This window comes from Protomyctophum bolini (genome assembly GCF_963924005.1).
Source record: "Protomyctophum bolini genome assembly, chromosome: 22".
Classification (NCBI taxonomy): domain Eukaryota; kingdom Metazoa; phylum Chordata; class Actinopteri; order Myctophiformes; family Myctophidae; genus Protomyctophum; species Protomyctophum bolini.
This window is the reverse complement of record NC_137883.1, coordinates 6,971,695-6,987,416: the sequence shown is the minus strand read 5'-3', so window position 1 is coordinate 6,987,416 and position 15,722 is coordinate 6,971,695.

Below are 15,722 nucleotides of genomic sequence, written 5' to 3'. Positions count from 1 at the left end.
TATGCATGTGGTTTTGGCTGCCGGGGGGGGGGGAGACACGACGGTACACTTATACAGAAGAGAGACGTTTTGTTCGACTCGCACACACACACTTTTTTTTCTTTACCCCCCCCCCCCTCGTATTGCCCTTCATTTCTTTGATTTATATAAATTGGTTAAATCCTTCTACTGAAAATGGCAGTGGTTGAAAGTGCATTTACTTAAGTGCCGTCCAATTTCCAGTACTTTTACTTCTACTCCACTACGTCTCAGAGGCAAATGTTGTACTTTTTTCTCCACTACATTTACTTAAGTAAAACACTTTTAGTACTATTTCCACCACTGACTGACTGGCTCTGTAGTCTCTGGTCTGTGTCTCTCTCTCTCTTACTTTGCTTTACTAATGAGGACGTCATACTGGGGAATATCACACGGCAGCGAACACCTGGTGTCGGAGTGAAGCTAGGGCTCTATAGTAGCTTGGGGACGCCTGCTGTATCCATGTTGAAGTGTACATAGCTCGCATGCTTTAAAATGATAATTCTAGAGGTCCCCAGTGTGTTGGCATGTCCGTGTGTGTGTGTGTGTGTGGGGGGGGGAGGGGGGGGGGGGGTCAGAGCAGGCCAGCTGTTTTTCAGGGGCAGCTAGCGAGCTCCCAAACTCTGAGCGATAGTAGTAGGAGAGTAATAGTGGTGGGGGTGGTGGGGGTGGTGGGGGTGGGGTTGGGGGGTGGGGGGGTGGGGGTGGGGGTGGTGGGGGTGGTGGTTGGGGGTGGGGGTGGGGGTGGTGGTGGTGGTGGTGGGGGTGGTGGTGGGGGTGGGGGTGGGGTTGGGGGGTGGTGGGGGGTGGGGGTGGGGGTGGTGGGGGTGGTGGGGGGTGGTGGGGGTGGGGGTGGTGGGGGGGCAGCAGCCAGCGGATTAATGTCAGCCCTAAAACAAAACAAAAATAATAATCATGGAGGACACTAAACTTATGGGAGTCGCTCGCTGGAAAAAGGCAAGAAGAAAAAGGGGGAAAAAAAAAACGAGATGAAAGGGTGTGCTATACGGGGTCGATGACACACCGCCGCCCGCCGCCGACCAACCGACCAACCAACCAACCAACCGCCCGGCCCTGTTGCAGCGAGCTGTCACCCCGCAGCGGTGTCAGCACCACGTCTGGTCGGGGACCACGTATACCGTGTCTGTCTGTCTGTCTGTCCTGTCTGTCTGTCTGTCTGTCTGTCTGTCTGTCTGTCTGTCTGTCTGTCTGTCTGTCTGTCTGTGTGGTGGCTGGTTTTTAGATGGAAGAAGATCATGGCTGCTTCCAGAAGAGGACTCTTCGTTATATATGCATGTGGTTTTGGCTGCCGGGGGGGGGGGAGACACGACGGTACACTTATACAGAAGAGAGACGTTTTGTTCGACTCGCACACACACACTTTTTTTTCTTTACCCCCCCCCCCCTCGTATTGCCCTTCATTTCTTTGATTTATATAAATTGGTTAAATCCTTCTACTGAAAATGGCAGTGGTTGAAAGTGCATTTACTTAAGTGCCGTCCAATTTCCAGTACTTTTACTTCTACTCCACTACGTCTCAGAGGCAAATGTTGTACTTTTTTCTCCACTACATTTACTTAAGTAAAACACTTTTAGTACTATTTCCACCACTGACTGACTGGCTCTGTAGTCTCTGTCTGTGTCTCTCTCTCTCTTACTTTGCTTTACTAATGAGGACGTCATACTGGGGAATATCACACGGCCAGCGAACACCTGGTGTCGGAGTGAAGCTAGGGCTCTATAGTAGCTTGGGGACGCCTGCTGTATCCATGTTGAAGTGTACATAGCTCGCATGCTTTAAAATGATAATTCTAGAGGTCCCCAGTGTGTTGGCATGTCCGTGTGTGTGTGTGTGTGTGTGGGGGGGGGAGGGGGGGGGGGGGTCAGAGCAGGCCAGCTGTTTTTCAGGGGCAGCTAGCGAGCTCCCAAACTCTGAGCGATAGTAGTAGGAGAGGCAACAACAGCCGGGCTTGAGTTTCACAGAGCAGCTTTAGCCCCTCTGTCTGGCCTGCTCACTCGCTCGCAAGCCTTCAGACCTCCTCGCATGCAGTTGGAATGCCTCTGGGGCCACACATTTATTTTAAACCCTGGGATAAAGCCTTGGGGGGGGTGTCTTTGATAGCATCTGGTGGTGTGATCCTTTTAACCACCAAAGACTGTCTGCAGACTGATAAATGGAGCGTGGCGTATACGCACACCTTTGAAGTGCAACAACGCTTGATGATTAATACTGAACGTCTTATTTTACCTTACGGCCACTTAGAAACAACAAAAACAAAACTCGGCAACTTTTCGTGAAATGAAAAACATTTCCAGACCGTATGTACAGTATGTATACCTGTTTCACAAGCACTCACTTGCCTGGACACGCACGCACGCACGCAACCATGTAGTACATAAGCATGTCACGCACGTGCACACACACACACACACGTACCCATGTAGTACATAAGCATGTCACGCACGCACACGCGCACACACACACACACACACACACACACACACACACACACACACACACACAGAGCATGTACCACACATAAAGTTTTACATGTCCAAACTTGCACGCATGCAAGCACACACTTTTGTGTGGTCTCTCGCAGGCCCGAAAATAGCTTTTTAAGTGAAAGCTAATCGAACGAGCAAGAAGGCAAGATCATTGTGTGTGAGAGGCTACAGTAGCATAGTGGAGCAGTCTAAACTCTTTATGTTTAACCTATGCTCAGTGTCTGTAACTATTGACACAATATAATTAGTATATTGTTGCTATCTGGAAGAAACCAAACCACCTAACTGCTTTTCTTTCATGAATCAATCAGCCAAGCTAACAAGCTAACTCTTATAAATCAGTGCTATTGAATTGAACACCCTTTACATCCATGTGTTGGTTTAAAACGTTATTAAAAAAAGTATTAAAAAGTTCTTTGACAAAAACCTCCTAACTCCACGTGAGCTGGATGTTTCTTCATTTCCTGAAAAATGAACATTGTGGAGTTAGCTGGTTTCTTCCTGACAGCAGAGATGTGCTTTATGTGACATTAGGCATCTTACCAACAACTGAATGATTTGAGCAGGGCAAAAACTAGTTTTGTTTCCTGGACATTTTAGATTTAATTTGTAGTATAAGTTGCTAGGTGACTATTCTATTCTACATTGGAAACTAAATGAATCCCTGGGAAAGCAATTCATGGGCAAATATTCAATTACTAGGTTCTAGTGTACAGTGAATTGGATTGGGAGGACTATGGAAATATACACTGCTCGGCTGGATGACATGTTAATGTCATGTTAATGTTGTCAGATAATCGCCGGATAGCATTCCCTTTGGAAATGGGAAATATAGCTGATTATATCTGGATGTAAAACTAATGGACGATGGAATTGCTAGGCCATTAATTGTTGTATGACAGTCAATATTTATGCTCAAGCATGCAGCTGTGTTTTGGCCGTTCTCACTTACTTACCCATTTTCAACTATAGGCTATATCTCTGTGTAATTGGGGCGCACAAGTGCTCATTATAAGATGGGTCCTATTGGTGGGCTATGGACGGTTCAGGAACCTGCCTGCCAATGGCATCATCGAAGGGCAGTCCAAGCTATATCGACGCTAGGTTAGTAATGCTGAAATAGAAGCCATTGTTCTTCCATTCGTAAAAGAAAATCGTAATTTTAAGTATAAGTTTGAAATGAGTAGACGGGCAGACGGAAATGGTGGCAAATTATGAGGAGCGTTATTGTGAGGAGGAGGACCAATTATATGAAGATAGGTTGAAAATGGACGAAGTGCCCATTTTAAATAAGTAAAAAAATAAAAAAATAAAATGCTTGTATTAAGAACTTCCCCCATGGCAAAAGGGGACAAGGGACATGCTTACAATAGGTTGCATAAGCCTCATGCCTCATACTAAAGGACACTCAACAGAATGGCATGACACTGAACAGAAAGATGATTTCATTTCATTAGAGCAACATGGTAAGAACAGACCCATGTGGAACCAGCCGACATTATATTTGAGTGTCTTTTCTTTTTAGCCTGTTGGAGTAAGTTAACCACATTAACCCTGGAATATTTTGGGCACATTAAAAAAAAGTCTCTTTTGTTTTGGTGTTGGTGTGTTCGTTTGCATTCGGCTCAAACATTGGAAATGCTGGCACGGGAAGCCCACTTCCTTGTATTTCGCTAACCAATCACAGTGCAGAGGCGCTCCAAATTTGGTGACGTCATTGTTCCCCGCTGTTTTCTAGCGGGGAGGGGAGGAGGGGCCCGGGGCCTCAGATCAGGTGAACCAATAGGATCCACCGCCAGTTTTCCACGGGTAATTTCCACTGTGTATTTGAGGCCAGCAGCGGACTATAGGCTGATTCTACCTGTTTCACACAGGCGAAGAAAACATGTCTGTACTCTGTATACGCATGCAAGTGAGTGGCAAATCGAGTGGCAGGGTGAGTTTAACGTCTAACGTTGTTTAACCCATTCAGACCGGGCACCCATTTTGGTGTTGGCATCATGTTATGCTTTAGCTATTGAAAAATAGCAGATCTACAAGCTCGTATCGCGCCACCGAGTGGCGCGATACGAGCTTGTAGGTCTGCTATTTTTGAAAAATTCGAAGAACGACTGACATTTTTAGAATCTGATCTCAGGTCAGAATGGGTTCATCAGACCAGTGTGTGTCCAGTGGAAACCTCGTATGAATCTGATCTCAGGTCAGAATGGGTTAAGGCTATACCAACATATGCTGCCACAACCACTGAATGGTCTAAATGGGTTAATGCAGTCAGATATAGGACTTTTCTGTTTGGATGTAGTATGGGGCTGTCAAGGCACAGAAAGTCGTTTCTCAGTTTCTCACTCGGTAGGCGTTCCGCATAACCTCCGGGTATGATGATGTCATGCGCATACCCTCTATTTCACATTCACGTTACGCACGGCTCCCCAACCAGAGTTTTGGGGGAAGCGCTAGATTGCAGCTTTAACCCATTTTGACCTGAGGACGATTCCACAAAATGTCTTCTAAATCATGACAAACGCGTGTTTCTATATCGGTGCAGGTTTTCAAAATACTTCATGCCAATGCCCCCCAAAAAGTTATCTGAAAATATGTTGCTCCAGGGACCTCCCAGAAGCAAACACATTTTCAAAAAACTTTTCAAAAATTGCAGACCTATACAAGCTCGTTGATCTACAAGCTATGAGCTTGTAGATCTGCTGTTTTTCCAACAGCTAATAAAGTATGACATATAATGCTTCAAACGCCAAAAGGTGTTCCCGTTCTGAATGGGTTAAGGCCATTTGCATGCTATTCAGACCCGCTGTAATTATCATACCATTTGGCACGCTTTTGCATCTGCAAAACTGTTTGGGGGGGGAAAAACACAAACAAGCAGCTGGCAGACATTTCTGTTGACACATCAGTTCACGGTGCAGCGACTCGGAGAGAGAGAGAGAGAGAGAGAGGGGGGGGGGGGGATTAATGAGTTATTTACTCCACGTTCTGATAATTAGGATGGAAATGAATGTGTCGGGATCTAATTGTCATTTCTCTGATTTGCTCCGCAAGCTGCAAATGACAGAGGAGAGCTCAATGGATGATGGCAGCGCCGTGGAGTATAGCGCTATAACGATCAGCTTATTGATCGCAGCCTGTGTTCGCCTGTGGAACATTATCTGCGTTTGCGATTTTTACTCATTTGGACCTGAGGAGGACGGCAACTGTGTCGCTTTTTTTTTTACCAGTTTCACCGTTATTTTAAACTTTGGCTGTTGAAAAATAGCAGATCTACAAGCTCATATCTACAAGCTCTTGGTGTTTATTGCATTATGTTATTGAAAAATAGCACATCTACGAGCTTGTAGATCTGCTATTTTTTTGAAAATGTGTGCAAATCTTTGAATATAATTATAGTCTTTCACAGCCAACGTTTTTAACTCAAATATTACATAAAAGCCCCCCCCCCCCTGTACACCAAATCTCTTCAGCAAAGAGATTAGGTGGCTGGCACCCTAATTAGCGATAGTGTACTGTAACTGTCAACGCCTCTAAGACACAATGTGAGCAGACGCTGCAGCGCTTTGAAAGGCCGTCAGAGTTAATCTGAGCTGCAGGGCACAAGGCCACATTCGGGATGACTTTCAGTCCAGACAGACAGACAGTGTAATACATTTAAAGTCCATAGACTTGGCTGGCCATGATGTCATTTCGAAAAGCCCATGCATTGGAAGGGCTAGTACTAGTACTGTAGGCTTGTACTAAATGGTAAATGGTGCATTTATATAGCGCCTTTATCCAAGGCGCTTTACGTAGATCGTGCATGACATTCACCCATTCACACACACATTCATACGCCGATGGCGGGGGAAACCATGCGAGGCACCAACCAGCACATCAGGAGCAATTAGGGGTTCAGAGTCTTGCTCAAGGACACTTCGACACCAACTCTGGGGGGAGCCCACAGGGTTCGAACTGGGAACCTAGTACAACCTGAGGCAGTATAGCTTGAGGAACCCAATAGTAGGGACGTCCCAGTCACGTTTTACTTTTTGCTCCCGATCCGATTCCGATCATTACATTTTGAGCATCTGCCGATACAGATTTTTATATTTTTATATGGAACACATATCACAATAGTACAATATCCAAAAATCACATCCAGTATAGGGACACCAAATGGTCAGCTATACGTCCCTGAGAGCACTGCTGTGTGGACGACCAAGAAGGGAAATGGACGTTTGGTGCCGGTCAGACCCACAACTGTGTGTGGACATAAATAAATGTCACGTTGACAGGGGACTGCACTTAAGCAATGTGTCCCTCGGGGGGGGGGGGAGCGCGGTGTATAAGGGAGGGTGAGGACGGGGATCAGCGCGGCGTGACCTAATGATAACCTCCATGAGTCACATCTTGACCTCTCTCTGACAATCAGCACTTTCTTCTAAAGAGCCCGGGCTTATCTCCGCTCCACCTGTCAGCGTCGTGTGAGAAGGAGAGAAATGAGACCGCATTCCCTCCGCGCGGGGCTTTCGCGTGTGCGCGCGAGCATGCGCGCGCGTGCGTGCATTTCTTTGTGCGTGCGAGGGCCAAATATCTGATGGAATATCTGATCTCCAACAATGTTTATACAGCATGTTTAGAGTCGGGGCTAAAATGCTGCCCTGAAATTGTGATGTCCTCGCGAGTATAGTACTACGTGTGCGTGCGTTCGTGCGCACGCGTGTGTGTGCGTGTCTCTGTGTGTGTGTGTGCGTGTCTGTGCGTGCGTGTGTGTGCGTGGGAGCCACAGTGTCTAATCTAGGACATGTATCAACAGAGACCGGGTTGGGTTTCACACACAGGGGGGGATGTGTTAATGGAACTGTTCTTCTCTGGCCTTCTGGGAATGTTTCATACACAGCAGGAAAAAAAAGAAGAAAAAATAGCAGACCTACAAGCTCATAGCGCGCCACTCGGTGGCGCGCTATGAGCTTGTAGATCTGATGTTTTTCAATAGCTAAAGCATAACATAATGCTTCAAACTAATTCAGCTCTGAGATCCTCCCAGTGAAACCCCCGTCCGGGGGGTCCATTCTTAACCCATTTCGACCCGAGGACGATTCTACAAATGCCTTCTAAATCCTGACAGTTTTCTGAAAAACCCCATGTTTCTACACAGTATGTCAGTCGTTCTCAAACATTTTCATGTCAAGGACCCCCAAAAATATATGTAATTGGCCGCCGACTCCCATCCGAAAACATGTTGTTCCGGTGAAGATTTGAGTTAAAAGCGCTCGCTCTGACAGAATATATTCAGAAGATTTTCGCCACGTTTTCACAATTATTTTCAAAAATAGCAGACCTACAAGCTCGTAGCGCGGCACTTACGGGCTTGTAGATCTGCTGTTTTTCAATAGCTAAAGTAAAGTCAAATTAGCACCGTGTGCATTTAGCCGTACGGCGAGTCACCCTTAGGGATCAATTACAGCACGGTTATAACTGTGAACGGCACCTGTTTGTTTGGTGATGACGACCTCTCACTGAGAGGACTCCCACACACACACACACACACACACACACACACACACGGCATGAATGTGTGCTGTGTCTGCACGTAGACACGTGCAGTGGCGTGTCCTTTGTGTGTTTCCTGACGAAGTATGAGCGAGCACAGACGCACATATACGCCCCCAGAATAGCGTTCCATCGCCATATTTGTCCTCGCTATATACCCGTTGTGTATATTCACCTCGGGGTAAAGGGGTCGGTATTACGTTTAATTAAATAAAAAGAGGAATGACTTCTATTTGGGTGCATTCGTAAATTATGTCCTGATAATCTGCTCCGATTTCAGAGCCGTCGGGGATTGACGTCATAGAGCGCTGATAAATAAACGGTCATCTTTTTAGTCTTTTGAAATGCATTCAAATGAACACGTTGACTCATTCAGGATGGTGTTCGTGTTTTAAGCATCATGTTAGACTTTAGCTATTGAAAAATAGCAGATCTGCAAGCTCGTAGTGCGGCAGTGAGTGCCGCGCTATGAGCTTGTAAGATCTGCTATCGTGAAAATGTGGCGCATATCTTTGAATATATATATATATATATATATTCTTTCTCAGCAAACGTTTTTTGCTTCTGGGGGGAAAGGGGGGGGGGGGGGGTCCCTGGAACTACATATTTTCAGAAGGGGGGCCAAATGCAGATATTTTTTTCATGTCCTTGACGTGAAAAAGGTTGAGCACCACTGACATAGAAACATATAGGTTTTTCAGAAAACCGTCAGGATTTAGAAAGCTTTTTATTTTATTATATCAGCCTCAGGTCTAAATGGGTTCATTCAACCCACGTTTGAATACGATTAGGGCCCGTTTTGTTACACATGGAGGCGAAGACCATATACCAAAGAAACCCAAAGCGCTGCAGTTTGCAATGCCTTGTGACCCCCGACCCCGCCGTTGTTGTTGTTGTTGTCGCAAATGACCAAAAGGAACGACCATGGATTTAATCTCCAGTATAGGGAGTGACCAGCGTGTGCAGTCTGGTGGGCGCTTGTTCCCACAGTGCAACGTGAACTGAACTTCCCCCCCAACGACCAGACCGGGACCTAGACGGCCACCCTGGGCGCTGCTCCGTGAGCACAACTCTCGGTTGCACGTTTTCCAAAAGCACGACGAGGTGTGTTAATGGGGGTGACAGACACCACCGGGGCGGCGGTTTGCGATCAGCTGCTCGGGTCACCCCGTATAGGACACGCATGGTGATGATGAGGGCATTGGGACACCAAATGCTCGGCGCCACACGCATACGCGGCACACACATGTTCCCACCCACTCACTCGCATGATCGTAAACCGATACGCGTATGTCGGGGACACACACACACACACACACACACACGTCCACGGATCACGGCGCGGTCACGCGGCCGGAGGTCCAGGCGAACAGGCGGTCATCCGTGCCCCCTGTCTGTTAGTCGGGAGGGTGAAGGAGAGAGTCGTCCATCCATGCCCCAACCCTGTTAGCCCATTTAGACCTGAGGGCGCATTCTGTGTCGCCTTATTGCTTCTTTTTTTTTTTTTTTATCTGCTATTTTTTTTTTTTAATTGTGAAAAATCTGGCCTACAAATGAATTAATTAATATTATATTCTGGACGCTTAAACCCATATATTCGCTCCCGGGGGGGTCCCTGGAACAACTTATTTTCAGATGGGGGTCGGCGGCCAAATATATATATAAAACTGTGGGGCTTAAGGTTTGGGGGAACCACTGATATAGAAACATAGTTATTTTTTTTGAACTGTTTTCCATTTGGGCCTCAGGTCTTAATGTGTTAGTGGGGGTGAAGGACAGAGTCCACCCAGTCCATATTGCTAATCCTCCGCGTGGCAACCACCGATATGACGTATACAGTATAGGCTACCAACGTACAGTATGCTGCCCACAACCCTCCTGGGGGCCTGGCTGGCACGGCCATAGTAAAGCCCATTCTGCCTGCGCAAAGCCTGATGTAAGGTCAGATCCGGTCTTCAGATGAGGGCTTGCTGAAAATCTCTTGCGACTAAACGGATAACTTATAAGGGTGACCCCTCCTCACCGGGCATTTGCAGTAGTTTTGCTTTTCTTCTTATGTTTTTTTTATACTTTTAACCCATTTAGACCTTTTCTACCAATGTCTTCTGAATTCTGACAGTTTTTCATGTCAACGACCCCCGGAATTATCTGCATTTGGCCGCGGACCCCCATCTGAAAATAAGTTGTTTCAGAGACCTTTGCTTCTGGGGGGGAGGGGAGGGGAGGGGAGGGGAGGGGAGGCCCTGGGTCTATGGCCTGGGCAGACCATAGAAATGGTCTGTTACAAAGTCAAAGTCCCGGAAATTCAAAATGTACTTGAACAAAAGTATTGGTATCAAAATGTGCTTGAAGTACCCAAAAGTAGAAAGTACGTATACTCTTTATGCAGAATGTGTCATTTCATGTTTTCAAAAAAATGTATACAAATCTTTTGAAAATAGTCACGGCTTGCAGATCGGCTTTTTTCAAATGGCCAAAATGTAAGTGGGTAATGTATGTTTTGTAATAATAATCAAAATCTACAAAGTAACTAGCAGGTACTAAAGCTGTCGAATAAATGTAGCGCAGTAAAAGTACAATATTTGGATCCGAGATGTAGTGGTACTACTCTAGTACAAATACCTCAACACTGTACTCAAAGTACCGCACTTTAGTTTACTTTCCGCCTCTGCTGGTTTTAACCCATTTAGACCTGAGAACAGAATCTACTAAATGTCTTCTAAGATCATGACAGTTTTCAGAAAATCCTATGTTTGTATATGTATGTATGTATGTTCTATATGTATGTATATGTTCTATATGTATGTATGTTCTATATGTATGTCAGTGCTTCTCAAAGTTTTCATGTCAAGGACCACCAAAAACTATATGTAATAACTAATAGGCCGCCTGAAAATATGTACCCCCCCCCCCCCAGAAGCAAAGATATATCAGTTAACCCATTCTGACCTGAGATCAGATTCATACGAGGTTTCCACTGGGACACACACTGGTCTGATTAAGCCATTCTGACCTGAGATCAGATTCTAAAAATGTCAGTCGTTCTTCGATTTCTTCAAAAATAGCAGACCTACAAGCTCGTAGCGCGCCACTCGGTGGCGCGCTATGAGCTTGTAGATCTGATATTTTTCAATAGCTAAAGCATAACATGATGCCAACACCAAAATGGGTGCCCGGTCAGAATGGGTTAAAAAAAACATTAGCTCTGAAAGAATATATATTCAAAGATTTGCGACACATTTCCATATATACGAGCTTAGTAGATCTCCTATTTCTCAACAGCTAAAGTATAACGCAACGCTTTAAAAAAAACACCCGTTTCCCGTCCTGGACGTGGCTTAAACACCTGACCTTGGGGGGAGGTCGCGGAGGCCGATGTGTTGTATGTCCTTTACAACACTGACCAGCTTGCGTCCTACTTAGCGATGAGTTGCAGCATGAGCGGGCTCGCCATAAGGCTCCCGGGCATCTTAGACTAGGACTGCAACGTTACCAACGGCACACCATGCAGTAGCCCTTTCAGACCTGAGGACAACGTCTGTGTCGCCCCCGTATAGCTTTTAACCACTTTAACCGTTATTTTGAACATTTTTTTAATACAAAAAAAATTGCATATCTACATGGTCGTAGCGTGGCACAGAGTGCCGCTGAGTGCTTTATTATTTAGCAAATCGTTGAATATAATATCCTTTCACAGCGAACGCTTTCAACTCAAATCTTTGCTTCTGTGGGACGTCCCTGGAACAACATATTTTGAGATGAGGGTCTGGCGGACAAATACATAATCATTCCGGGGGTCCTTGACATGAAACAAGTTGAGAACCACGGACGTAGAAAACTTTTTTTTTCCCCCCAGAAAACTGTCATGATTTAGAAGACTTTTTTTTTTGTCGAATCGGGTCCTCGTCAGGTCTTTAATGGGCTAGAGGATCTGGCAAGGGGAAGGCTCTCTTTTTTTGGCTGTTTGCGGACTGCATGTGTGGGTGCGGTGTGGTGTTTGGTGTGGTGTGCCCAGCCGACTGTGGCAGAGCCGGCTGGCATCCTGTGCGCGCCCCGGTCAACCCATAACCACGCCTTTCCTGCCTGCTTGGTTACCTGCATATTGTCGTCACTGTCGGCCAGAAAGCTGCTCTCATTTCTCCCATTATATTATATCACCATAATCCCCAGTTTTATGCTGCGTACATTTTTCACACACGAATGATGCAAAAAAACGGGGGATGCCGGGTTGAAAGCAGTCACGTCTGTTCTGTGGGCATTTTTTAAAATATTTATACAGTATTTGATACATTTTTATCCAATGAAAAGGATTTCCTGAACAATAACGTTTAGGACACACACGTGCACGCACACACAATTTCAACAACGTATGACGACAGTATGACATACGAGTGTTCGACAGTTGCTGTCGATTGCGACTGTACGTCGCAGATTACTATGAAAACCTGCAAAAATCAGTCAGGTCACGCCTCCATATATGGCGGTCAGTCCATTACGCAACGTGACATCACGCCTTGTATTGCTACTATCTAGTGTTTATGAAACGGAAAGCACAGACCAGGACACTGTGGGCTGTATTTTGCGTGTCTGAAGTACCAGCCAGGTCTTATTACTTAACTTGAGACCTATGGAGGCGTGATCAATGCCATTTGGCTATTCTGAGTGGCCAAAGAGCATTGACCACGCCTCCAGGTCTTAAGTTAAGTAATAAGACCTGGTACTTAACCCATTTTGACCTGAGATCAGATTCTATAAAATGTCTTCTACATCCTGACAGTTTTCTGAAAAAGCTATGTTTCTATGTCACTCGTTCTTCGATTTTTCAAAAATAGCAGACCTACAAGCTCGTAGCTATGAGCTTGTAGGTCTGCTGTTTTTCAATAGCTAAAGCATAACATAATGCTAACACCAAAAGGGGTTCCCACCCAAAATGAGAGTGTGAAATGGAGCCGTAGTGTTTTAGGAGTGCTGCATGTGGAGACTGAATGTGAGGATTGGGATTAGTAACACACTTCCTCTGTTAGCCCTTCGGCCGTCTATATATCCTGTTTCCTTTCTGTTTGGTCTCATATACTGTATGTCTGTAGACACCTCAAAGGGAATGGCTGTGTGTTGGCCACTGCAAAAGGATAGGTCTGGTCTGGTCTGGTCTGGTCTGGTCTGGTCTGGTCTACTGATTGTACAATTGATATAAAAACCTGGTCTCTCTTGGTGAGTTTACAGCAGACCCAATAAGGAGAGTTATATGATTTGCTAATAAAGCCCAAAATGCATTTGTGCTGCCGTGGGCTCTGGTCGTCCTACTCCCCCTTTCTGACGGCTTGTAAAATGAAATTTGCACTTCCTCCCATGTGATTTTAATTGGCCTTTTATTGTGCTTACGATGTTGTTGTGGGTATTTTATTGTCGTAATTTAAAGGTGGTGGCTGTTATTGAACAAACGCAACCATTTAAAAAGAAAATTACGGGATAACAGAACTTATCGCGAGCGTATAACCTCATAGCGCGCCACCGAGTGCCAGGGGGCTGGACGCGCATGCAGGACATACAGCCGCGCATATCGGTTGCATGCAGAATGTGACACCCGCCAGCGGACTGAGGACCCCTCCCCCCCCCCCCCCCCCCCCACTGTACCAACTATAGGCTGTTCTCCGCCTTAACCCATTTAGGCCTGACGTCGAAATAAAAAAAAAAATCTTCTACATTCTGACACTTCTCTGAAATACCTCATGTTTCTGTATCAGTGGTGCTCAATATTTCATGTCGAGGACCCCAGAAATTATATGTAATTGGGCCACCGACTCCCGTCTGAAAATATGTTGTTCCAGGAACCCCCCCTTCAGAAGCAAAGATTTGAGTTCTTTTCCAAAAATAGCAGACCTACAAGCTCGTAGCGCGGCACTCGGTGCCGCGCTACGAGCTTGTAGATCTGCTATTCCAGGAACCCCCTCAGAAGAAAAGATTTGAGTTCAAAGCGTTCGCTCTGAAAGAACGTATACATTCCAGATTTGAGACACCTTTTCACGCTTTTCCAAAAACAGCAGACATACAAGCTCGTATGAGCTTGTAGATCTGCTATTTTTCAACAGCTAAAGCATGACATAATGCCTAAGGGTTTCCCGCGCAGAATGGGCTAACGCGCGTGTTACGCAACGCTTGCTAGCGTATGCTGAGGCGTCATGCAGCTCCTAGCTGGTGCCGGGTGGAAGGCAGCTCTAGCTCACACGCCGCACAGCAGGGGAGCCTCCATGTCCTATATTCCTTAACGAATTAAGACCTGGAGCGCATCCGTGCCACTTTTAGCCATTTAAAAAAAATAAAAACACCATTATTTTATATACTTATAGCTGTGGGGGTGGGAAAATAGCAGATCTATACAAAGCTCGTAAGCGTGGCAAATCTTTGAAGAATCTTTCACAGCAAACTTTTTTTTTTTTAAACTCGTATCTTTGCTTCTGGTCCTTGGACGTGAAATAGTTTGAGCACCACTGATATATAGAAACATTATGTTTGTTTGTTTTTCTTCAGAAAACTGAAAATGTTGTAGATTCTGATCGCAGGTCTCAATGGGTTAAAACCCTTGATGTTAATTCCCTCCACATTCTTCCTCATTCCACCCACACGTTTTCTAACTTGGGCAACAAAAGAAAAAACGGATTCAGATTTATAAAAAGAAAACCGTAAAAAAAGAAAAAGAAATTACAAAACGAAATCACCCCGTTGGAAATAACTAAATGCGGAGGTCAAGGGGGCAAGGGGGGGGGGGGGGGGTGTTCAGGTTGTACAGTATTTGGAGAGCCATGCAGTGTGTAATCCCTGTTGCCTTTGAGCAACATTGCTGAGATGCTACAGGTTGACTGTAAATAGATGGATGAAGGCTTGCTGTGAGACGCGCACACGCGCGCGCACACACACACACACACACACACACACACACACACACACACACACACACACACACACACACACACAGAGTTTCATAGAGACAGTCTCAGCAGCAGGGGGAAAGACTGAGGTAGGACCTCTCTCTCTCTCTCTCTGTGTGTGTGTGTGTGTGTGTGTGTGTGTGTGTGTGTGTGTGTGTGTGTGTGTGTGTGTGTGTGTGTGTGTGTGTGTGTGTGTGTGTGTGTGTGTGTGTGTGTGTGTGTGTGTGTGTGTGTGTGTGTGTGTGTGTGTGTGTGTGTGTGCGTGTGTGTGTGTGTCAGTCAATAATATACGCGCGGGCAGGCTTACATGCATGACATGTATGTGTACCATAAGTGCACTGTGTATATGCATGTGTGCGCACGTACAGTACATACAATACACGCGTGTGTGTGTGTGTGTGTGTGTGTGTGTGTGTCCAAAATCCAAATATACATTTCCTGCATAAACACGCTATTATCCTCTCCGACTTGTCTTCCCACATGTTAGACATGTTTGTATCGGAGCTACAAAAGGTGGGCGTGTAACATGTTAAGGAGCGACATGTCTGCGTGCATACTGTACGTTTATATACAGTACATACAGTTCATATACATGTGATCTGTGGCTGTGGGGCTGTTTGTCTTGTACTGTGTGTGTGTGTGTGTGTGTGTGTGTGTGTGTACATCTCTGATGCTCACACACAATACATGGCTAATGTACCCTGGCAGATCTGTGTAAACACAGCTGACACT